The sequence below is a fragment of the Loxodonta africana genome, unplaced genomic scaffold, assembly GCF_030014295.1.
Source record: "Loxodonta africana isolate mLoxAfr1 unplaced genomic scaffold, mLoxAfr1.hap2 scaffold_205, whole genome shotgun sequence".
NCBI lineage: Eukaryota > Metazoa > Chordata > Mammalia > Proboscidea > Elephantidae > Loxodonta > Loxodonta africana.
Genome location: NW_026974945.1, coordinates 345,189 through 368,297, shown reverse-complemented (window position 1 = coordinate 368,297; position 23,109 = coordinate 345,189). Strand labels below are relative to the sequence as shown.

Sequence of the window (23,109 nt, the reverse complement as noted above, 5' to 3'; positions counted from 1 at the left end):
CCTGAATAAACCAAATGCTCCAAAGGTCAGAGTAGCAGGGGCAGCAGTTGGGGGACCATGTTTTCAGAGGACATCTAGGTCAATTGACATAATAAAATCTATTAAGAAAACATTCTGCATCCCACTTTGGTGAGTGGCGTCTGCAGTCTTAAAAACACTATCAAGCGGCCATCTAAGATGCATCAATTGGTCTCAACCCACCTGGAGCAAAGGAGAATGAAGAACACCAAAGATACAAGGTAATTATGAGTCCAAAAGACAGAAATGGCCACGTAAATCCAAGACTACATCAGCCTGAGACCGGAAGAACTAGATGGTGCCCATCTACAACCGAAGACTGCCCCGACAGGGAATGAAACAGAGTATCCCTGACGGAGCACGAGAGCAGTGAGATGCAGACCTCAAAGTCCCATAAAAAAATCAGACTTAATGATCTGACTGAGACTAGAGGAACCCTGGAGGTCATGGTCCCCAGACCTTCTGTTGGCCCAAGACTGGAACCATTCCCAAAGCCAACTCTTCAGACAGGGATTGGACTGGATTATAGGATAGAAAAAATAGTGGTGAGGAGTGAGTTTCTGGTCTCAAGTGGACACATGAGACTATGTGGGCAGCTCCCGTTTGGAGGGGAGATGAGAAGGCAGAGGGGGACAGAAAGTGGCTGACTGGACACGGGGAATACAGCGTTGAGAGGAGTGTGCTGTCTCATTGGTGGGAGAGGAACTAGGAGTACATAGCAAGCTGTATACTAATTTTTGTATGAGAGACTGACTTGATTTGTAAAATTTCACTTAAAGCACACACACAAAAGATGGAAAGAATACACAGAGTCACAGTACCAAAAGAAATGGTCAATTTTCAGTCGTTTCATGAGGTGGCATATGATCAAGAACTGGTAGTAGTGAAGCAAGAAGTCCAAGCTACACTGAAGACACTGGCGAAAAACAAGGCTCCAGGAGCTGACAGAATACCCACTGAGTTGGTTCAACAAACAGATGCAGCACTGTAGATGCTCACTCCACTATGCAAAGAAATTTGGAAGCTAGCTACCTGGCCAACAGACTGCAGGAGACGCACGTTTGTGTCCATTCCAAAGAAAAGCGATCCAACAGAATGTGGAAGTTATCAAATGTAAATCATAGTATTAGTAAATATGGTAAACAAAGAAACTCTATCTATTCTACACTGAATATGACATTCTATCCCCAGGAGATCTAGTGAGTTTATGATGTTGTTGTTAGGTGCTGTTGGGTCAGTTCCAACTCATAGCAGCCCTATGTACAACAGAACGAAACAGTGCCCAGCCCTGGGCCTTTCTCATTGCTATGTCTGAGCCCACTGTTGCAGCCACCGTCTCAATCTGTCTCACTGAGGATCTTTGTCTTTTTCACTGACCCTCTACTTTACCAAGCACGATGTCTTTTTCCAGGGACTGATTCCTCCTGATAATATGTCCAGAGGACGTGAGACCAAGTCTTGCCACCCACCTTTCTAAGGAGCATTCTGGCTGTACTTCTTCCAAGACAGGTGTGTTCATTCTTCTAGCAGTCCATGGTATATTCATTATTCTTCACCAACAACATAATTCAAGTTTCAGTTCTTTTGTCTTCCTTATTCATTGTCCAGCTTTAGCATGCATATGAGGCGATTGAAAATATCATGGCTTGGTTCAGGCACACCTTAGTCCTCAAAGTGACATCTTCAATTTTTAACACTTTAAAGAGGTCTTTTGTAGCAGATTTGTCCAATAAAATATGTCATTTGATTTCTTGATGGCTGCTTCCATGGGTGTTGATTGTGGATCCAAGTAAAATGAAATCCTTGACAACTTCAGTATTTTCTGTTTATTGTTCCAGTTGTGAGGATTTTTGTTTTCTTTATGTTGAAGTGTAATCCATACTGAAGGCTGAAGTCTTTGATCCTCATCAGCAAGCGCTTCAAGTCTTCTTCATTTTCAGTAAGCAAGGTTGTGTCATCTGCATGTCTAGGCTGTTAATGAGTCTTCCTCTAATCCTGATGCCCCTTCTTCTTCATATAATCCAGCTTCTTGGACTGTATGGATTATATGTTTTTTTAAAGACACTGAGTTTTTGGTAATTTACTATGGCAGCCCTAGAAAATGAATACAGAGCCCTTCACCAAGAACAAGTCAAGTTAGCACCAAAAATGCTCCTGTAAGGGTAGCCACGTAACATGAGACATGGCAGTTTTAAAAAGTATGAAGTAAAACTCTCAGCTTTGACAGACAAAGAGCTCCTCTAAGACTAAGTTCACTGCTGTTGAGTCGATTCTATCTCATAGCGACCCTAAAGGACAGAGTAGAATTGACCCACAGGGCTTCCAAGGAGTGGCTGGTAGATTCGAACTGCTTGAATAAGTATTGTGAAAAAATACAACCCTGACACACAACTTTTCTGAGCTTAGTATTAAAACAAAACAAAACAAAGTCGCTATCGAGTGGATTCTGACTCATAGGGACCCTATAGGACAGAGTAGAGCTTCCCCACAGGGTTTCCAAGGAGCGACTGGTAGATTCAAACTGCAGACCTTTTGGTAGCACCCAAATGCATAATCATCGCACCACCAGTGGCTTTCAAATCAGCTATAGGCTGATGATCTCCAAATTCTTAGAACCTGGAAAACTACTCTACCTCAGAGTGGTATCCACAGCTGGGAACTGTTCTCCACACTTGGATGACCTCAGACATCCAAATCTAACATGTCCAGAAAAAATCTTTTGGTCATTTTCTCAAGTTTGTTCCTCCATGGTTTTCCACATGGTAGAGAATGGCTCTGGTGACCATGCTCTCATGGTAGCCTGAATTCTAGAAGTCACCTTTGATTCTCCATTCCCCTCATCCCGTACGTCTGATCCACCAGCAATTCTTGGCAGCTCAAGCTCCAAAGTACACCTCAAGCCTGCCCACTGTTCCCACCTGCACTACCACCATCACTCCTCACCCTGACCACTGCAGAAGCATCCTGACTGGTCCTCTGTATTTGCTGTCTTCAAGTTCTCCTGGGCTACAGTTAATTCCTGGGACACATTCTTTCTCAAGACCATTGAACAATAGAAGGAGAAGGGCATTTAGTTGTATGCTACCTCCTCCGCTTGAGCTGCACGCCCCTCAGAAATCACTTTTCACTGTCCACTCTATAATGTCTCTATTCCAATTTCCTGTCTTTGGCCGCACTGCTTTGATAGCGTGCATGGATGTGTGCTTCAGGGGTCATGTAGACAGCTGCTTGGAGGAATTTTTCTTAGTACAATCATGGTTGTGTGCCATCAAGAGATTCTGACTCATATCAACCCTGTACGACAGCTTAGAACTGCCTCACAAGGTTTCCTAGGTTGCAGTCTTTATGGCGCAGCCCTGGTGGCACCGTGGTTAAGAGCTCGGCTGCTAACCAAAGGGTGGGCAGTTCGAATCCACCAGTTGGTTCTTTGCAGAAAGACATGGCAGTCTGCTTCTGTAAAGACTTACAGTCTTAGAAACCCTATGGGGCAGTTCTGCTCTGCCCTATAGGGTCACTATGAGTCGGAATTGATTCAACAGCAACTGGTTCGGATTTTGTTTGGTTAGAATCTTTATGGGAGCCCATCTCCAGATCTTTTCAACTCCTGAGCTGGTGGGTTCCAACGGCCCACCTTTCAGTTAGCCAAGCACTTAACCGTTGCACCTCCAATACTTAACTCTGCGCCGGAGAGGGCCCTCTCCTGACGTCTCCTGTCTCCTCACCCCGTACACCTAGGCCTTGTCCTTGCTTCTAGACCCCACCCTCCCCTCTGGAGGCCCAACCCCCCCACGCCCGCCCCACACCCGGGCCGCTGGGCGGGGCCGGCAGCCATGTTCCTCGCCGTCCAGCCAGTTACTCCCGGAAGTGCTGGGACGGGTGGTGAGGGGCCCGGGCAGGTGGCGCGCCTTACAGCGGACGGTGTTCGTGCTGCTTTCTGTGCTGTATTTTCTGAAAGGTATGAAACTCCGGCAGCTGGGTGGAGGGACCCGCTCCCAGACTGAACAAGCCCGGCCCCTCGAAGGTGTGGAGGGAAGGCGCCAGGAGGGCGGGTCCCAGTCCCAGCAGTCCGTGGGCTCCAGAGGTTGGGGAGTCCGGACGTTGGGTTAGCAGCTGGCATCGCCCCCTCCGGGGTACCCCGTCCCGAGTGATCCCCAGGGGCGGATGCGGCGCGGGGGCGGGCGGACGCAGCCACTCTAGGGGCTGCGAGAGGGAGCCTCTGGCCCGGGAGACTCAGCTGGTCTGCGAATTTGCATCCCCGTGGATTTGCGGGGGGGGGGGTCTAGCCGCGGGATCCAGCTGCGGAGTGCCCTCGGGCCTGGGGGCTTGAAGGGCTTGGGGAGAAAGGCTGAGTCCAGGGCTGCGCCAAGGTCCCTACTCTGCCCGGGGAGGGTTTGCGGGCCAAGCTGGGGGATGGGCGCCTGTCCCCCCGCCCCCCACCTGCTCCCTGTGCCAGGGGGGAAACCAAGGCCCAGAGTTCGCCCGGGGGGGTGAGATTCCAGACTGAGGGCGGGGCACTCGCCCCCATTCGTCCTCCCACCCCCACCAGACTCCGTAGGGTGCCAGGGACAGGGGAGAGAGGGATCCCCCGCCCAAGGCCATGCTGCCCCTTATTGTTTTGGGTGCTGTGCCTGGGAGGCTGAGGCACCCCGCGCCCGCGCCCGCGCCGGCTGGTCTACTCTCCGGGCTGGGTCGTCGGCTTGGCCCCGGCCCCACCTGGAAAGGAAGGGGTCCTGGGAATCTGTGGAGCAGCGTGGGGATCCTACTCCTTGTGGATGCAGCAGCGATTCAGTGTCTGTTAACAGTGTGGATGCCGGGTCCCGCTCCCCCTCTGGGTGCCGGGGGTGGGGGTAGCAGGAAGGGGTCCTGAGCAACCAGGTCGTTTGTTAACTTAAACATTTGTGCGGCGCTGTGTACCGGTCGCTGTGGACGCGATCTCTGGTGCTGAGGGGATTTGAGGGTTCCTCACACTGGCGGGATTTGGAGCCTCTACCCTGGTGGCAGTGGGTTCAGTGGGTTACCCTGGTGGCGTAGTGGTTAAGTGCTAAGGCTGCTAGCCAAACGATTGGCAGTTCGAATCCACCAGGCGCTCCTTGGAAACTCTGTGGGGCAGTTCTACTCTGTCCTATAGGGTCGCTGTGAGTCAGAATTGACTCCACGGCAGCGTGTTTTTTTTTTTTTTTTTTTTTTTTTTACGTTGGAGGAGATTAGGTGTCTCTCGGGCTGACTTTTGAAGGTCTGGAGCTGGCCGTTTATGAGGGTTTATAAGGGTTTTAAGCGCTCCGGCCATGGGCACCAACCCGATCTTCCAGCCCCTGCGGACGGACTGCCCCCCCCCCGCCCCGGGGGGATTGGCTGCTCTGGGACCCCGAGCCCAGAGGGCAGTGAGAAGCTGACAAACGTGAGTGATGCCCTGCAGGCTCCAGTCGGCGGGGCAGCCCTGCTCACACGGTCTCAATACGGGCAGTCGGCTTCGTGCTTGGGGGGTGGTTTCCGGATGTTCACTCGTGTCCCCCCACCCCGTGCAGGGCGACAACTCTGCTCTGGACGGGGACCTAGTAGAGGCCTGCAGGGCATCAGGGTGTGGAGGGGCAGAGCTTGGGCGGGGAGGGCGCGGCCCTGCAGGTTCCTGTACGTGACCACGGCAGGGGGATGCGGGTCCTGAAGGCTGGGCCTGGTCGAGGACCCACTAGGTCTCGCAGAAGGAGTGGGTTAGGATAATAACAGCATTAATGGGAGTATTGAGAGAGCGCCCTGGGGCGTTGGGTCCCTCGGGAAGAAAAGCTTCTGCTATCGCCACTGGAGCGGTACCCAGGTCGGTCCCGGCTTAGGTCCAGGAGGTTCCCATACTCAGAGGGCCTGGTGGGCAGAACAGAACCGGCGGTGCGCACGCCCTCTCGCGGCCTTGCACCGAATCGCTGAAGTTTAGTGACAGGCGATTCTAAGCCATGGTTTTGGAACTGAATAGTGAAGCAGAGCAAAGAAATGATGCAGTGCCTTGATGGAACCGGTGGAGACAACAAGAAGCAAAGCACAGCTCAAACTTCAAAATTCCACTGAGTGTTAGTACGATTTGGAGGGAGAAAATAGACGGAGAGTCGAGAGGCCCAGAGATGCAGAAGGGTTGGAGGATTAGGGTTAGGGGTTAGGGTTTGGTGCTAGGGGTCCAGGTTTGGGGGTTAGAGGTTTGGGAGTCAGGTTTAGGGGTATAGGTTTTAGGTGGTTGGGGGTTGGGGTTAGGGCTGGGGTTACTAGGCTAGGGCACAAGTGGTTTAGGGTTAGGGTTAGAGTGAGGCTGAGGTTGATTCCCAGTCTTGTGTACCGTCTCTTCCTTCACCAGAGTTACCACATATGTGTCGTTTAGTTGGAAACCCTGATGGCGTAGTGGTTAAGAGCCACCGGTGCTAACCAAAGGCCTGCAGTTCAAATCCACCAGGCGCTCCTTGGAAACTCTATGGGGCAGTTCTAATCTGTTCTATAGGGTCGCTATGAGCTGGAATCAACTCGACGGCGGTGGGTTTGGTTTTTTTGGTTATTGTTTAGTTGGCTTTTCTCTACCCACTCTTCGTCTCCCTGGTGAACATCAAAGATTGTTTCTGTGCGTAAATGTTTTCATGATAGTGGTCACTTACTGTATATGTCGTTTTGTGATTGACTTAGTGTGATGCGCTCCAGATTCATCCATGGTGTGAGATGTTTCGGAGATTCATCATTGGTCTTTACTGTCGTGTAGTGTTCCACTGTGTGTATGTACCGTAGTTTGTTTATCCGTTCCTCTGTGGATGAGCACTTAGGTTGTTCCCATCTTTTTGCTACTGTGAATAATGTTGCAGTGAACACGGGTGTGCATATGTCTATTCCTGTGACTGCTCATGGTAACCCTGGTGGCTAGTGGTTAAGTGCTATGGCTGCTAACAAAAAGGGTTAGGGTTTGGGCTTAGGGATGTTAGGGTTAGGGTTGTTAGAGTTAGAGTCCTTAGGGTTTGGTTTAGGGGTTGGGGTTTGGGGGTTAGAGTTTAGGGTTGGGTTTTTTGGTTAGGGTTTTTGGGTTGGGGTTAGGTGTTAGGTTTAGGGTTTGAGGTTAGAGTTTGGAGTTACAGGTTAGGTGTTAGGGGTTGCAGTTTGGGGTTTAGGGTTTTGGGGGTTTAGGGTTTTGTGGTTTAGTCATTAGGGTTTGGGTTAGGTTTTAGGGATTTAGGTTTAGGCTTGGGGTTGGGTTTGTTTGGGATTTGTGGGTTGGGGTTAGAGGGTGGGTGTTAGAGGGTTGGGGTTTAGAGTTTGGGGGTTAGAGATTGAGGGAGTCAGGGTGAGGGGTTAGAGGGTGAGGGGGTTAGAGGTTGAGAAGATTATAGAGTGAGGGAGTGAGAAGGTGAGGGTGTGAGGGGGTGAAGGTTAGGGTTTAGGGTTAGAGGGTTTAGGCTTAGGGTTCAGAGGCTTAGGGTTGGGGGTTAGGGTTTGGGGGTTCAGAGGTTGGGGTTGGTTTTGTGGTTAGGGTTAGAGGGTTAGGGTTAGAGGGTTAGGGGTATAGTTTAGAGGTTTAGGGTTACTGGTTAGGGCTAGGGTTTAGGGGTTCAGGTTTAGGGGTTTGGGATGGGTTTGGGGTAAAGTTTTAGGGTTTAGGGTTAGAGGGTTAGGTTTAGGGCTTAGGGCTTAGAGTTTAGGGTTTTAGGACTTAGGGTTTAGGGCTTAGGGCTTAGAGCCTAGGGTTTAGGCCTTAGGGTTTAGGGTTTAAGGCTTAGAGTGAGGGTTAGGGCTGGGGGCTGGGGTTAGGGTGTAGGTTTTAGGGTTTAGAGTTAGGGTATTAGGGTTAGATGACTTAGGCTTTAAGTTAGGGTTTAGGGGTTAGTGGTTGGGGTTAAGGGTGTTAGTGTTTAGGGTTTTGGCATTTAGGATGTTAGGGTTAAATGTGTTAGGGCTAAGGGTGTTAGGGTTTCGCGTGTTAGGGTTTTAAGTGTTATGGTTTAGGGTTTAGGGTTGTGTTAGGGTTAGGCTTAGGCTCATTCTTAGGTTTAGGGCTAGGGATTTGAGGTTTAGTGTTTGGGGTTGGGTTTGGGGGTTGGGGTTAGAGGGTTAGGGTTAGAGGGTTAGAGTTAGAGGGTTAGGGTTTTGGGTTAGGGTTTCAGGTTAGCATTAGAGGGTTAGGGTTCGAGGGTTAGGGCTAGAGTAGTTAGGGTTAGGGTCGTTAGGGTTAGGGTTGTTAGGGTTAGGGTGGTTAGGGTTTAGGGTTAGGTGTTAGGGTTTAGGGCTTACGGTTAGGTTTTGGGTTTCGGCTTTGGGGCTTGAGGTTTGGGTTTAGGGTTTCGGGCTTAGAGTATAGGGTTTAGTGTGTATGGTTTTTGTGTGTAGTGTTTTGGGGTGTAGGTGTTTAGATTGTAGGGTTTAGGGTATATGGTTACGGTTTGGGTTAGGGCTAGAGTTCAGGGTCTTGGTGGTTAGGACCTAAGGGCTTAGGGTCTTAGGGGCTTTGGGGCTCAGGGCTTAGGGGCTAGAGTTAGAGGGCTAAGGCCAGAGGGCCAGAGGGCCAGAGGGCCAGGGTTATGGTTTGATTCCTGGCTGGCAATTTTTTTCCTTCAATATTTTATATAAGTCATCCCATTGCCTTCTTGCCTCCATGATTTCTGCTGAGTAGTCCAAGTTTATTATTATTTACTTTCCTTTGTTGGTGACTTCTTTTATCCCTAGCCTCTCTTAAAATTCTCTTTATATTTGATTTTGGCAAGTTTGATTGTTATATGTCTTGGTCACTTTCTTTTGAGATCTACCGTATGTGGAATTCGATGAGCATCTTTCATGATATCAGGGAAGTTTTCTGCCAACAAATCTTCAACAGTTCCCTCTGTATTTTCTGTTAGCCCTCCCTGTTCTGGTACTCCAATCACTCATAGTTATTTCTCTTGATAAAGTCCCACATGATTCTTTGGATTTCTTCATTTTTTAATTTCTTTTCTCTGGTTTCTCTTCAAATATATTGGTCCCAAGTGCTTTATCTTCAATCTCAGTTATTCTGCCTTCCAGTTCTTCAATTGTGCTCTTCTTACTTTCTGCTGAGTTTTCTATCTCTGTAATTTTATTGTTTATCTTCTGAATCTCTGATTGCAGTCTCTGTATGGTTTCTTGCAGCCTATTAAATTTTTAATTATATTCTTGAGTAACCTTTTTAATTTCTTCAGCTGCTTTATCTGTGTGTTCCATGGCTTGTTCTGCATTTTGCCTCATTTCCTTCCTGATGTCTTTAAGAGTTCTGTATATTAATCTTTTGTATTCTGCATCTGGTAATTCCAGGATTGCACCTTCATCCAGAAGATTCCTTGAGTCTTTGTTCTGAGAGCTTGTTGAAGCAATCATGGGTCAGCTTTTTTTTTATTTCAATAATTTTTGTTGTGTTTTACGTGAAAGTTTACAAATCAAGCCAGTCTCTCACATGAAAACTTATACACAACTTCTTACATATTCCCAATTACTTTCCCCCCAATGGGAGAGCCCACTCCCTCCTTCCACTCTTTCTTTTTGTGGCCGTTTTGCCAGTTTCTAAGCCCCTCTATCCACCCATCTCCCTTCCAGGCAGGAGATACCAACATTGTCTCAAGTGTCCACCCAAACCAAGTAGCTCACGCCTCACCAGCATCCCTCTCCAACCCATTGTCTAGTCCAATCCATGTCTGATGAACTGGCTTTGGGGATGGTTCCCGTACTGGGTAAACGGAAGGTGTGGGGGCCATGATCACTAGAGTCCTTCCAGTCTCAGTCAGACCATTAAGTCTGGTCTTTTTATGAGAATTTGGGGTCTGCATCCCACTGTTCTCCTGGTCCCTCAAGGGATCTCTGTTATGTTCCCTGTCAGGGCAGTCATTGGTTGTGGCCCGGCACTATCTAGTTCTTCTGGTCTCAGGATGATGTAGTCTCTAGTTCATGTAGTCCTTTCTGTCTCTTGGGCTCGTTATTATCTTATGTTCTTGGTGTTCTGCATTCTCCCTTGATCCAGGTGGGTTGAGAATCATTGATGCATCTGAGATGGCCGCTTGTTAGCATTTAAGACCCGAGACGCCACATTTCAAAGTGGGATGCAGAATGTTTTCTTAGTAGATTTTATTATGCCAGTTGACTTAGATGTCCCCTGAAAACATGGTTCCCAAACATGTGCCCTTGCTTTGCTGACCTTTGAAGCGTTCAGTTTATTTAGGAAACTGCTTTGGTTTAGTCCAGTTGTGCTGACCTCCACTGTGTTGAGTGTTGTCCTTCCATTCACGCATAGTAGTTCTTGTCTATCTCTTTAGTAAATACCCCTCTCCTACTCCCCCTCCCTCCCCCCTCTCATAACAACAAAGGAATATGTTCTTCTCAGTTTAAACTATTTCTCAAGATCTTATAATAGTGGTCTTATACACTATTTGACCTTTTGCAACTAATTTCACTCAGCATAATGCCTTCCAGGTTTCTCCATGTTATGAAGTATTTCACAGATTCGTCACTGTTCTTTACCGATGTGTAGTATTCCATTGTGTGAATATACCATAATTTATTTATCCATTCATCCATTGATGGGCACCTTGGTTGGTTCCATCTTTTTGCTGTTGTAAACAGTGCTGCAGTAAACATAGATGTGCATATATCTATTTGTGTAAAGGCTCTTATTTCTCTAGGATATATTCCGAGGAGTGGGATTGCTGGGTTGTATGGTAGTTCTATTTCTAGCTTTTTAAGGAAGCACCAAATTGATTTCCAAAGTGGTTGTATACCATTTTACATTCCCACCAGCAGTGTATAAGTGTTCCAGTCTCTCCACAGCCTCTCCAACATTTATTATTTTCTGTGTTTTGGATTAATGCCAGCCTTGTTGGAGTGAGATGGAATCTCATTGTAGTTTTGATTTGCATTTCTCTAATGGCTAATGATTGAGAGCATTTCCTCATGTATCTGTTAGCTGCCTGAATGTCTTCTTTAGTGAAGTGCCTGTTCATATCCTTTGCCCATTTTTTAATTGGGTTGTTTGTCTTTTTGTGGTTGAGTTTTAGCAGAGTCATGTAGATTTTAGAGATCAGGTGCCGGGCGGAGATGTCTTAGCTGAAAACTTTTTCCCGGTCTGTAGGTGGTCTTTTTACTCTTTTGGTGAAGTCTTTAGATGAGCATAGGTGTTTGATTTTTAGGAGCTCCCAGTTATCTGGTTTCTCTTCGTCATTTTTAGTAATGTTTTGTATTCTGTTTATGCCATGTATTAGGTCTCCTAATGTTGTCCCTATTTTTTCTTCCATGATCTTTATCGTTTTAGATTTTATGTTTAGGTCTTTGATCCATTTGGAGTTAGTTTTTGTGCATGGTGTGTGGTATGGGTCCTGTTTCATTTTTTGCAGATGGATATACAGGTACGCCAGCACCTTTTGTTAAAAAGACTGTCTTCTCCCCAATTAACTGACACTGGGCCTTTGTCAAATATCAGCTGCTCATATGTGGATGGATTTATATCTGAATTCTCAATTCTGTTCCATTGGTCTATGTGTCTGTTGTTGTACCAGTATCAGGCTGTTTTGACTACTGTGGTGGTATAATTGGTTCTAATATCAGGCAGAGTGAGTCCTCTCACTTTGCTCTTTTTTAGTAATGCTTTACTTATCCACGACTTTTTTCCCTTCCATATGAAGTTGGTGATTTGTTTCTCCATCTTTTTAAAAAATGTCATTGGAATTTGGATCGGAAGTGCATTGTATCTATAGATGGCTTTTAGTAGAATGGACAATTTTACAATGTTGTCTTCCTATCCATGAGCAAGGTATGTTTTTCCAATTACGTAGGTTCCTTTTGTTTTTTTGCAGTAGTACCTTGCAGTTTTCTTGGTATAGCGGTTTTAGTTTTTGGTCAGGTTTATTCCTAAGTATTTTATCTTCTTGGGGGCTGCTCTGAATGGTATTCATTTGATGATTTCCTCTTCAATGTTCTTTTTGTTGATATAGAGGAATCAACTGATTTTGTACGTTTATACTGTAACCTGAAACTCTGCTGAACCCTTCTATTTTAATAATTTTCTTGAGGATTCCTTAGGATTTTCTGTGTATAAGATAATGTCGTTGGAAAATAGAAATAATTTTACTTTTTCCTTACCAATCTGGATGCCCTTTATTTCTTTGTCTAGCCCAGTTGCTCTGGCTAGGACCTCTAGCACAATGTTGAATAAGAGCGGTGATAAAGGGGATTCTGGTCTGTTTCCCCTTCTCAAGGGAAATGCTTTCAGGCTCTCCATTTAGGATGATGTTGGGTATTGGCTTTGTACTAATACCCTTTATTATGTTGAGGAATTTTCCTTCTATTCCTATTTTGCTGAGAGTTTTTATCATGAGTGGGTGTTGGACTTTGTCAAATGCCTTTTCTGTATCAATTGATAAAATTATTTGGTTCTTGTCTTTTTTTATGTGGTGGATTACATTAATTGTTTTTCTAATATTGAACCAACCTTGCATACCTGGTATAAATCCCACTTGGTAATGGTGGATTATTTTTTTGATACGTTGTTGAATTCTATTGGCTAGAATTTTGTTGAGGATTTTTGCATCTATGTTCATGAGGGATATAGGTCTGTAATTTTCTTTTTTTGTGTTGTCTTTAGCTGGTTTTGGTATCAGGGTTATGCTGGCTTCATAGAAGGAGTTAGGTAGTATTCCGTCCTTTTCCATGCTTTGAAATACCTTCAGTAGTAGTGGTAAGTCTTCCCTGAAAGTTTGGTAGAACTTTGCAGTGAAACCGTCAGGTCCAGGGCTTTTTTTTGTTGGGAGTGTTTTGATTACCTTTTCAATCTCTTTTTTTGTTATGGGTCTATTTAGTTGTTCTACTTCAGTGTGTGTTAGTTTAGGTAGGCAGTGTGTTTCTAGGAATTCATCCATTTTTTCTAGGTTTTCAAATTTGTTAGAGTACAATTTTTTGTAGTAATTTGATATGATTGTTTTAATTTCAGTTGCATGTGTTGTGATATGGCCCATCCCATTTCTTATTCGGGTTATTGGTTTCTTTTCCTGTATTTCTTTAGTCAGTCTGGCCAGTGTTTTATCAATTTTGTTAATTTTTTTCAAAGAAGCAGTTTTTGGCCTTGTTAACTCTTTCAATTGTTTTTCTGTTCTCTAATTCATTTAATTTTGCTGTACTTTTTATTTTTTGCTTTCTTCTGGTGCCTGACAGTTTCTTTTGTTGCTCTCTTTCTCTTTGTTCAAGTTGTAGGAACGGTTCTTTCATTTTGGCTCTTCTTTAATATGTGTGCCTTTATTGATATAAATTGACCTCTGAGCACTGCTTTCACCGTGTCCCAAAGGTTTTCATAGGAAGCGTTTTCAGTCTCGTTGAATTCTGTGAATTTCTTTATTCCCTCCTTAAGGTCTTCCATAACCCAGTCTTTTTTGAGCAGGGTATTGTGCAGTTTCCAAGCATTTGATTTCTTTTCCCTGGTTTTTCTGTTATTGATTTTTACTTTTACGGTCTTTTGTTCAGAGAAGATGTTTTGTAATATTTCAGTGTTTTGCATTCTGCAAAGGCTTGTTTTATGACCTAATATGTGATCTATTCTAGAGAATGTTTCATGTGCACTAAAAAAAAAATTATACTTTGCAGCTGTTGGGTGGAGTGTTCTGTATAAGTCTATGAAGTGAAGTTGTTTAATTGTAACAATTAGATCTTCTGTGTCTCTATTGAGCTTCTGACTGCATTTCCTACCCTTCACCGAGAGTGTTGTGTTGAAGTCTCCTACCATAATTGTGGAGGTGTCTATCTCACTTTTTAATTCTGTTAACGTTTGTTTTATGAATGTTGCGGCTCTATCATTGGGTGCATAAATATTTAATATGGTTGTATCTTCCTGGTAAATTGTCCCTTTAATCATTACGTAGTGTCCTTCTTTATCCTTTGTGGTGGATTTAACTTTAAAGTCTGTTTTGTTGGAAATTAATATTGCCTCTCCTGCTCTTTTTTGATTGTTGTTTGCTTGATATATTTTTATCCGTCCTTTCAGTTTTAGTTTATTTGTGTCTCTAAGTCTAAGGTGTGTCTCTTTTATGCAGCATACAGACTGATCGTGTTTTTTTATCCAGTCTGCAACTTTCTGTCTCTTTATTGGTGAATTTAGTCCATTTACATTAAGTGTAATTATAGATAAGTATGAGTTTAGTGCTGTCATTTTGTTGCCTGTTTTTGACAATTTCATTTTTCCATTTACTTTTTTGTGTTGAGTTTTCTTTGTAGAATGTGTGTTACTCCCTTTTATAGTAGTTGAATTTATTTTGGTGAGTCGTTATGTTTATCTTGGTTTTTATTTTGAAGTATGGAATTGTTAGACCTCATTGTGGTTACCTTAATATTTACCCCAGTTTGACTAAGTAAAAACCTAACTTGTTTCACCCTATATCACCTTGGTTTCCTCTGCATATGTAAGATCTATGCCTCCTGTATTTAGTCCCTCTTTTTTGACTGTTGTAATCTTTTACGTAATGACATCAATGATTCCCTGTTTTGAGTAATTTTTTTTTAATTAATCTTATTTTGTTTTTGTGATTTCCCTATCTGAGTTGATATTAGGATGTTTTGTTCTGTGACCTTGTATTGGTATCTGATATTATTGATTTTCTGACCAAAGAATTTCCTTTAGTAATTCTTGCAGTTTTGGTTTGGTTTTTGCAAATTCTCTAAGCTTGCGTTTATCTGTAAATATCTTAATTTCACCTTCATGTTTTAGAGTTTTGCTGGATGTATGATTCTTGGCTGACAGTTTTTCCTCTTTGAGTGCTCTATATATGTTATCCCATTGCCTTCTTGGCTGCATGGTTTCTGCCGAGTAGTGCAAACTTATTGATTCTCCTTTGTAGGTAACTTTTCGTTTATCCTTGGGTGCTTTTAAAATTTTCTCTTTATCTTTGGCTTTGGCAGGTTTGATGATATGTCTTGGTGATTTTCTTTTGGGATCTATCTTGTATGAGGTTCGATGAGCATCTTGGGTAGATAGCTTTTCATCTTTCACGATGCCAGGGAATTTTTCTGCCATCAGATCTTCCACTATTCGCTCTGTATTTTATGTTACCCCTCCCTGTCTGGAACTCCAGTCACACGCAAATTATTCTTGATAGAGTCCCCCGTGATTCTTAGGGTTTCTTCATAGTTTTAAATTCTATTATCTGATTTTTCTTCAACTATATTTGTGTCAATTGTCTTATCTTCCAGCTCCCCCACTCTGCATTCCAGTTCCTCGAGTCTGCTCCTCTGACTTCCTATTGAGTTGTCTGATTCTGTGACTTTATTGTTAATCTTTTGGATTTCTGAATGCTATCTCTCTATGGATTCTTACAGCTTATTAATTTTTTCACTATGTTCTTGAATGATCTTTTGGATTTCTTCAACTGCTTTATCCGTGTATACCTTGGTTTTTTTGTAGATTGCCTTATTTCATTTGTGAGGTCATTCCTGATGTCTTGAAGCATTCTGTATACAATTTTTTTTTTATTCTACATTTGGCAATTCTAGGAATGTATCTACATCCGGGAATGATTTTGATTCTTTGATTTGGGGCTTTGTAGAAGCAATCATGGTCAGCTTCTTCATGTGATTTGATGTCGACTGCTGTCTCTGAGCCATCTATAAGATTTTGTAATATTTTCTTTTATATTTGCTCACTGAGTCTTGTTGTTTTGTTTTGTTACAATACACCCACATGGGCTACTAGATTGTGGTATCGTGATTGCTGTAGCTTTTGAATCACTTACGTCCTATTACCAGCTTGCCTGAGCTGTTACCAGGTATATAAGTGTATGAGTCCATTCACTATTCTTGAATAGAATCAGCTCAGGTGTCCTGATAGCTGGTCACCTAGTGTGTGGTGTAGGCTCTCACCTATTATCTTAGAGGAGTAGTGGTGATGGTTGTATGTGCCAGTTTCTATTAGTGGCAGGGGGTCACATTTCGAGGAGGGCAGGATGCTGACAGCCTTCCTTCAAGTGTCAGTGAGGTAGGTGTGGCTCTATTCTCTAGAGTGCTCTGGTGGGTGAGCTCTGCAGCTGTATCTTAGGCACCCAATACTTGGGTAGACGTCACTATTCTCAGACCCCTCTAGCAGGTGGCTAGGTGGTGTGGGTGGAGTTTCAGCCTTCTTTTCGCTGGTGTGGACCAGTGAGGGCTCTGTTTAATAGGTACAGAGGTATCTGACCTCCAAAACTTGCCTTTCCATTGCTGAGCTAAAACAATTATGGTCAGATCTCTATCAGAATTGCCTCTGCATTATAATAGCCACCTAGTTACCTGTAGGGTGAAAGCCAAAGACTATGGGTCTCTTAATGCCTGGATGGAGCTGATTCTGTATTGTTAATTGCAGCTTAGGGAAGTCAGGGAAGGATTTTTTCTTTGATTGTTAAATGGTACTTTTCTCAGGCCAGGAGAATGGGTTAGAAAAGAAAGAAGAAAAAAAAAATCGAGCAGTGCACTTCACTCTCTGGCACAGGGAATTCCAGTCTTAATGAAGCTGGCTGGGGCAATGAGGGGTGGAATCAGATATATAGAAGAGAGTAGCCTGGCAAAATATACAAAGTTACTTATGTTGTTTGGTGAGGACTGTTTTTTCTGAGATTCCAGAGCGTTGTGTAGCTTGCGTGTGCTGGCTGTATCCCTGCTGAGACTGTCCCAGAGGGTTAGGGTTAGCGTCCATGCTCACACCATCTCAGGAAGCCACAATCAGCTCCCCTACACTTAGTCCAACACCCAGCACCAAGGTTTCCTTTCTGGGGCGCTGCACTCCAGGCTCCAAAACCAGTTGCTGCTTCCCCGTGGTTTTTCATTTCCCTGCCAGCCGCGTCTGTGTGGAGCCTGCGTGTGCTGCCTGGGTCCCCTCTGAGGTTGGTCCTGAGGTTAGGCCTACATCCGTGCTTCCCTGTCTCAGTAAGCCACAATCAGCCCCACCACTCTGACACCAGGAAACCGCGAGGGCTCAATGCTGTGGCGTGGGACTCTGGCTCCGGAAGCGGTCGCTGCTGCAGTGTGGCTTTTCACTCCCCTGTCACTCAGGTCAACTCCTTAGCTCTGTGTTTGATGGTCAGGGTTTGTAGATTGTCCTTTATGTAATTAATTCACTTGTTTTTTCAAGTCTTTGTTTCAAGAGGGATAAGCGGAAGCTTCTACCTAGTCAGCCATCTTGGTCCTGCCCCCGTGTCTGCCTCTTTATGTGATTTGATATTGACTGTTGTCTCTGAGCCATCTATAAGTTATTGTATTAGTTTGTTTTATGCTTGCTTTTTGTATCCTAGCTTCTTCCTTTGTTTAGTTTTGGTATACCCAGATAAGCTGCTTGAGTGCGTTAGGTTGATTATTTTCACCTTTGAAGCTCTAATGTACTATCACCAGATGGCTAGCACTGTTACCAGGTATAGGAGCCTAGGAGTTCATTTATTTTTCTTGTATGGATTCAACTCAGGTGCCCAGGTAGTTGGTCATAAAGTGTGTGGTACAGGCTCTGTCCTACAGTCTTAGAGGGGCAGGGGTTATTGGTGTAGGCAGAAGTATCTGGCTGCAGTAGGGGGTCAGGCTCTGATCAAGGCAGGGGTCTGACAGCTGTGCTCTGAGTGTCTGTGAGGAAAGTGCATCCCTGTTCTGTAGAGCACACGGGTGGGTTCTGCAGAAGGGCGGTGGGTACCCAATGCTTTTGGTTGTAAGTTCTGGGCGGTACTACTTACCCTTGGAGCCCTGTCACAGGTGGCCAGGTATTGTGGGTGGAGCCACCAGTCCTTAGGCCCCTGATGTGGGTAGGTGAAGACCCTGTTTAATAGGCAAAGCAGTGTCAAACATCAAACACCCATCTTTCCACCGTCCAGCTGAAACCATTGCAGTCTGGCAACAAGGGCCTATTCTCCTGAAATGGGCCCACGCAGGTCCATGCTGGGGTGAAAAATATTCAAAGCCCATGGACCGTTTGTGCCTGAACAAGAGCTACTTCTGTCCTGAGCTCCCCAGCTTAATTGAGCTGGCAGATTATCTTTCCCCCAGTTGTGAACTTATACCTTCTTCAAGGACGGAAGAATGGCTCAGAGTGCTACCGGGGCCTATCTCAGGCCCAGGGAAGTTGACGGCCACTGAAACCGGCTTGGGAGTTTGAGGAGTGGTAAAATAAACACAAGTAATTAGCTTTTGCCGAGAGTGCCATTCTTCTCTTGTTCTGGAGGTGTGAGTAGTCTGTGCAACTAGCTGTCTTTCCCTGAGTGAAGCGCCTCTGGAACGCTACTGCCAGCCTCACTGCAGTCGCTCCAGGGAATGGTGCCTGAGGGTTCCTGGCAATTCAGGTCCAGTAACTCCTCTCCCCTTCCAAATAGTCTCTCCCTCCCCCTGCCGTTGAGTCCATTTTCTAACTTTGCCTTTGATGTTCAGGGTTCCTAGCTTGTCATAAATATAATCGCTTCACTTGTTTTTTCGGGTCTTTTTTGTAAGAGGGATCACTGGCAGCATCTCCCTACTCTGCCATCTTGGCCTCGCCTCTCTAATATAATCAACAATTTTTTTTAAAAAGAAAGAAAAGAGTGAAACCTGTAGAAACAACAAATAACAGAATGAGATCCACAGAAAAACTAGATATTTGAACTATCAGACAAAGACAGTGAAATAACTCTATTATGTTCAAAGAAATAAAGGCAAGACTTAGAAATTTGGCAAAAAACTAGAAACTACGAAAAAGATCAACTTAGAAAGTCAACTGAAAACTATAGCTGAAGTTAAAATCTTAATGTATGTATATAACAGCAGATTACAAATGCTGAAGAGAGATTTAGTGAACTGGAAGACATGTTGGAAGAAAATACAGGCAAAGACAAAAGGAAAAATATATATAATATAAAAAGGAATAAGATACAGAGAATACAATGAGAATATCTAGCATAAAATACTTTAAGAAGGAAGAAAAAGAATGAGGCAGAAAAACTGAGATCATGGCTGAGAATTTTCCTCAAATGATTAAAGATATCAAGTCACAGATTCTAGAAGACTTACAAAACCCAAACCAAAAAAAAAAAAAAAAAAAAGAACAAAGCCACTGCTGTCAAGTTGATTCTGACTCAAAGCGACCCTACAGGACAGAGTAGAACTGCCCCGTAGAGTTTCCAAGGAGCGCCTGGTGGATTCGAACTGCTGACCTTTTGCTTAGCAGCCGTAACGCTTAACCCCTACGCCACCAGGGTTTCCTCATAAGACCCATGTAGGGTAAATACAAAGAAATTCATAGTAGGACTGCTGAAGCTAAAGACAAAAAACCCCACAAAAAGCAAATAATTGAACACTACTAAAAGATTATCTTTAAAGGACAAACAAAGAAACTGACCGATGACTTCTGTACAGAAATAGTGAAAACCGTAAGACAATAAGATGGTATATTTAAATTACAGAGAGAAAATCCATGGCAACCCAGAACTCTATGCTGAGGAAAAACATCCTTCATGAACGAGCAAAGACCTTTTGTTTTCAGACAAACAAAACCTAGATAAGTTAACATCAGCATGCCCACATTAAAGAAAATTCCAAAGGTATTCTTCAAGCAGAAAGAAAATAGGGTAAAAGGCTTAAGATGCAAGAAGGAATGAAAGTTAATGAAATGGGTAAAAATAGAGGATTACTGACTGCATAACATAATAAGAATAGACTTTATTGGGTTTAAAATATGTAAGAAATTAAAATGTATGATAACGACAGCATTTTGACTTTTATGGCTTTATGGTCAGGAAACATGCTGTGTAATATTTTGATGTCTTGGATTCTGTTAATGCTTGCTTTGTGGCCTAATACGTGGTCTATTCTCAAGAATGCTCCATGAGCGTTAGAAAAGAAAGTTTACTTGACTACCGTTGGGTGAAGTGTTATGTTTAAGTCTATGAGATCAAGTTGGCTGATTGTGGTATTTAGGTCTTCCGTGTCTTTATTGAGCTTGTTTATGGATATCCTGTCTGTCATCAGAAGCGGTATGTTGAAGTCTTCGACTATTATTGTGGAGCTATTTCTCTTTTCAATGCTGTTTGAGTTTGTTTTATGTGTTTTGGAGCCCTGTCATTGGGTATGTAAGTATTTATTATGATTTTGTCTTCCTGGTATATTGACCCTTTAATCATTATATAGTGTATTTCCTTTTCCTTTGTGGCGGATTTTACTTTAAAGCCTGTTTTATCAGAGATTAATATTGCCACTCTTATTTTTTATTGTTGTCTGCTTGATATATATATATATTTCCATTCTTTGAGATTTAGTTTGTTTATGTCTTTGAGTCTATGGTGTGTCTCTTGCAGTCTGCATACAGACGGATCATGTTTTTTAATCCATTCTGCTACTCTCTGTCTCCTTATTGGTGCAATTAAACCATTTACCTTTATCATAATTATTCATAGTTATGAGTTTAGTGCTGTCATTTTCTTCTTTTTTGTGAATGTCTTGTTGACATTTTCCTTATTCCACTTAATTTTCTCTGTTGAGTCATTGTTCTTTGTGCATTTTCTTTTCATCCTCTTCATTTTTGTTGCCTTTGTATTTACTGCTAATTAATTTTTTCTGTGCTGAATCGTTTTTCTTTTTAGTCTTTCATCTTTTTCCTTGTTGTTGCTTTTGTATTTGCCGAAAATTTATGTTTTCCTTGTTTTAATGTGTAGGATTGTTAGTTTCCTTTGGGTTACCTTAACATTTACCTCTGTTTTTCTAAATTTAAACCAATCTTTTATTTCTTTATATCGTCTTGACTTCCTCTCCATATGAAAGATCTATGACTACATTATTTAGTCCCTCTTTTTTCTCTTAATGTTGTCATCTTTTACAGATCGATGTCTCTGTTTCTACATTTTCAGTGTTTTAGCTTTGATTTATTTGTGACATCCCTACGTGGGTTCATATCTGGTTGTTCTGTCCCGTGTTCTAGTCTTGGGTTGTTAGCTGATGTTATTGATTTTCTAACTGGAGAACTCCCTTTATTATTTCTTGTCATATTGGTTAGGTTTTTAAAAATTCCCTAAACTTCTGCTTATCTGGAAATGTCCTAATTTTACTGTCACATTTGAGGGACAGTTTTGCTGGATATATAGTTCTTGGCAGGCAATTTTTTTTTTTTTTTCCTTCAGGGCTTTGTATATGTCCTTCTTGCCTGCATGGTTTCTGCTGAGTAGTCCGAGCTTAGTCTTACTGACCCTTCTTTATAGGTGACTTTTTGTTTATCCCTAGCTACTCTTAAAATTCTCTCTTTATATTTGGTTTTGGCAAGCAAGATTATTATATGTCCTGGTGACTTTATCTTGGCATCTACCTTGGGTGAGGTTCAGTAAGCATCTTGGATAGATATCTTCTTATCTTTCACAAGATCAGCGAAGTTTTTAGCCAAGAAGTCTTCAACAATTCTCACTGTGTTTTCTGTTATCCCTCCACCCCCTGCCCCGATTCTGGTGTTCCAATCACTCTCGATAGAATCCCGCATAATTCTTAGAGTTTCTTCAATTTAAAAAAATTACTTTATCTGATTTTTCCTCAAATAAGTTGGCATCAAGAGCTTTATCTTCAGTCTCACTAATTCTGACTTCCAGTGCCTCAATTCTGTTCCTCTCATTTTCTATTGAGTTGTCTAATTCTGAAACTTTATTGTTACTCTTTTGGATTTGCTTGCTGTCTTTCTATGGATTCTTGCAGCCTGTTACATTTGTCATTATACTCTTGTGTAACTTTCTTAAGTTCCTCTATTGTTTTATCTGTGTGTTCCTTGGCTTGTTCTTCGTTTTGCCTGATCTCCTCCTGGATCTCTTGAAGGGCTCGGTCTATTAATCTTTTAAATTCTACCTGCAGTAATTCCTGGAATTTTTTTTCATTTGGAAGTTTTCTTGATTTGTTGTTTTGGGAGCTTCCTGAATCCATCATGGTCTGCCTCTTTATGTTATTTGATATTTACACTTGTCTCTGAGCCATCAATGAGTTATTATATTCATTTATTTTATGTTTGCATACTGAGTCGGAACCTACTTGATGGCACTGGGTTTGGTTTTGTTGTTGTTGTATTGTGTCCTAGTTTCTTGTTTTATTTTAATATGCCCAAATAGGCTGCTTGGTTGAGCTAGTTTGATTATTGGCACCTTTGAAGCTCTTACATCCTGTCACCAGGTGATCAGAGCTGTTACTAGGTATGTGAGCCTAGGAGCCCTTTTACTTTTCTTGTATGGATTCAGCTCAGTTGTCCACATAGTCGGTCACCAAGTGTGTGGTTTAGGCTCTCACCTACAGTCCTGCATATAGACAGGGTTGATTGGTGTAGGTACAGGTGTCTGGCTACTATGGGGGGAATGACTGCCCCTGAGTGTCTGGGAGGAAAGCATGTCCCTGTTCCCTAGAGCACATAGGTGTGTGGGTTTTGCAGCCAGACCATGGTCACCCAATGCTGTTGGTTGTAAGGACTGGCATTCACCACTTATTCTTGGACTCCTGAATTGGGTGGCTAGGTGACGTGGGTGGAGCCACCAACCCTCAGGTCACTGATGTGGGTAGGTGAGGACCCTGTTTAATTGGCAGAACATTGTCAAATATCCCAAACCTGCCACTCCACTTTATAGCTGATACAGTTGAAAACAGGCTTCAGGTATATACCCTGTTGTAGTGTGCTAATGAGGGCTTATGCTGTTGAAATGGGCCCACACAGGTCTATGCAAGGGTGAAAGGCACTCAGAGTCTTTGGACCCCTTATGTCTGTGACTTCCCTGAGTTCCTGGCTTAGGGAAGCTGGCAGATTATTTTTTGTTGTTTGTTCCTGCTCCAGGGCATGTGATAGTTCCTACTTCTGGCCCAGGGGACCCAGAAATAGCTGAAGCTGGTCTAAGACTAAAAACAGAGAGGGAGGAAGCAGATAAATGGGAGAGATGTTCTTCCCAAAGGGGATGATTTTTGATTTGTGTGGCATTTTAAATGCATGTACTTATCTTTTGCCAACTTAGCACTGCTTTTCACTGGTTCTGGAGGCTTGTGTAGACTTTCTACCACTCGGTCTCTTCTGATGTGAAAAACATGTCCCGAGCGTCACTGCTTGCGTCACCGCACATGCTATTCAATCCAGCCTGCAGGGTGCTGGTTTCTGCCGGGTCAGATCTGTCCACC

The 23,109-nt window shown here is 43.4% G+C and overlaps 1 long non-coding RNA gene across 2 annotated transcripts in view; it reads left to right on the top strand.

The window, feature by feature from the left end:
• Positions 1-3,863: 3,863 nt before the first annotated feature.
• Positions 3,864-23,109, top strand: part of LOC135229323 (uncharacterized) — a 57,911-nt gene continuing 38,665 nt past the window's right edge. Inside the window, exon 1 of one of the 2 annotated variants that reach the window (XR_010320110.1) lies at positions 3,864-3,973. This is a non-coding gene — a long non-coding RNA (uncharacterized LOC135229323). Of the gene's footprint in view, positions 3,974-5,225; positions 5,417-23,109 lie in introns of those variants that run through there. The other variant, XR_010320111.1, reaches the window with a different exon arrangement.